The sequence below is a fragment of the Phyllobates terribilis genome, unplaced genomic scaffold, assembly GCF_046119375.1.
Source record: "Phyllobates terribilis strain yellow unplaced genomic scaffold, ASM4611937v1 Scaffold_630__1_contigs__length_931244, whole genome shotgun sequence".
Lineage (NCBI taxonomy): Eukaryota > Metazoa > Chordata > Amphibia > Anura > Dendrobatidae > Phyllobates > Phyllobates terribilis.
In genome coordinates this window covers 777,759-779,862 of record NW_027363390.1, presented here as the reverse complement: position 1 = coordinate 779,862, position 2,104 = coordinate 777,759, and the positions used below count along the sequence as shown (strand labels likewise).

Below are 2,104 nucleotides of genomic sequence, written 5' to 3'. Positions count from 1 at the left end.
GTCTGCTTTAGCTTGACTGATTGTCAAAAATGAGGGGGGACCCCACGCATTTTTTTAATTTTTTTATTTAAATAATTAAAAAAAAAGTCTTGAGACCCCTCTATTTTTGATAACCAGCAATCATAAAGCTGACAGCTGGGGGCTGCAGCCCGCAACTGTCGGCTTTACTTGCGCTAGTTAGCAAAAATAGAGGGGACTGCACATAATTTTTTTTTTTATTTATTTATAGCACAGGTGCTGGCAGATGAATACTCTCATCAGCCTGCTGAACACAAACACTAACATATACTTCCTGGAGAAGTCCGTGTTTGGGGTCTGTGCACGGACACTAGGTGTTCGGTATGGATCCTGAACTTTACTGTAGCAGTGGTGGTCGGTCTCCAAGGCAAAAAGTTGTCAACAAAAGTGATAATATCACAAGAATGGCTTGCAATTTACCTTTTAATAACATTTACAAAGGGATTACTTTTTACAAGCACTATCCAATAATAGAAATAACTCTTTAACTGCTTCACTCGTCAGCCATAATTGTGTCTGCTCGTCCCGAGAAACCATTTACACGCTTGTTGCACAGATGTTTGTTGAAGCAGAAACGTTTCTGGAGTCTCCATCAGTCGTCCGCAGATGATCTGTGGTTTCATCTTGCATCCGGTTAAGACCTAAACCTTTCAGCATTTTCCAAAAATGCTTTCTAAATTTTGTACCAACAAAAAAGTACAGGACAGGGTTGAGACAAGCGTGGAAGTAAGCTATAGCTTCCATTACAACGCTCGTAATTGTAAAGGAATCTGATGTGAAACCCTTATTGAGGACTTTAGCCAGGACAAGGGCATTATGAGGCAACTGTGTAGCTATAAATACAACCACTATGACCACAATTATGTTCATTGACTTCCTCTTCTGAACGCCTCTGGCATTAACCAAGGTCCAGAGAATAAAGCTGTAACAAAGCACCATTGAGGCCAAGGGAATTAGAAATCCCACTGTCATCTAGAATGAAACCACCACGATCTCCATGATGGGAGGGTAGTATTCTTCAAAACATTCCTTCCGGTCACGGCTGTTGCTGTATATGAACTGGGGAATGGAAAGGAGCAGAGCCAGGGTCCAGAGGAGGACGCACACCCCGTACCGCCACTTGTGTTTAGTCACCTGGTATTTAGCTGCCTTAGTGACTTTAGTGATAGAAATAAACCTGTCAAATGTGATTGAGGTGAGCGTGAGCATGGACGTAAATAAATTCACCCTGTATGTGATCCTTATGATCTTACACAGGAAGTCTCCAAAAACCCAGGCATGTGCCGATTCATATGCCAAGAATGGGAGGGTGAGCAGAAACAAGATGTCTGCAATGGCCAAATTCACCAAAAAGGTGTCGGTCAGAGTCTTTATCTTCTCGTAGAACACAAACACGAGTATAATGAGCACATTTCCTATAAGTCCGAGGACACAAGTCATGGAATAGGCAATGAGTGAGAACAAGCTGTGGAGCCAAGGGTGGTCATCGACTGTATGATTATCATCATTCATATTATTGTAGTCTTGTGGGTAGTCTTCAGCGCCCATCTGTATGTAATTGGAAAGAGGTAATTAGTTGTTAGTAGTGATAGTAAGATCTGCAGTTATTCTCTCTGTCAGGAGAGCAGGCTCAGAAAGTCAGGTAAGACAAGCCTTCTTAAATATTAAAATGCCAAATGTGAAATCAAAAATGAAAAATATATTTATACTCGTCTCCTCGACCGATGCAATATCTGCCATTGTTCTGTCATAGCACTGACACCCTGTAACAATGTCATGTGAGTGCTGGTAGACACAGCACCAACATTCATGGTCCAGGAGGTGAGCATACGTTTTTATTATCTTACATGAGGTGCTATAACATTTAAGAAGGGGTTGTGCAGTAGTAGACAACCCCTTTAACACTATTGGGTCCTGCTGGGTTGCAGTTACAAGGCTGGACAAATAATAACCATGTAAACAATTCTTATGGGTAGTTTGCATTGTTTGAGCCCTAAAATCTCATATTGAATCAGTAAGTTCATTGAACTGCTCCTAAAACCTGGAAAATGTGACTGTGGCTGCTTCCCTAACCTGTCACTGACCT

At 41.6% G+C, this 2,104-nt stretch overlaps 1 pseudogene; it reads right to left on the bottom strand.

The window, feature by feature from the left end:
• Window positions 1-555: 555 nt before the first annotated feature.
• On the bottom strand, window positions 556-1,566 carry LOC141234146 (C-X-C chemokine receptor type 6-like; annotated as a pseudogene).
• Window positions 1,567-2,104: the final 538 nt, after the last annotated feature.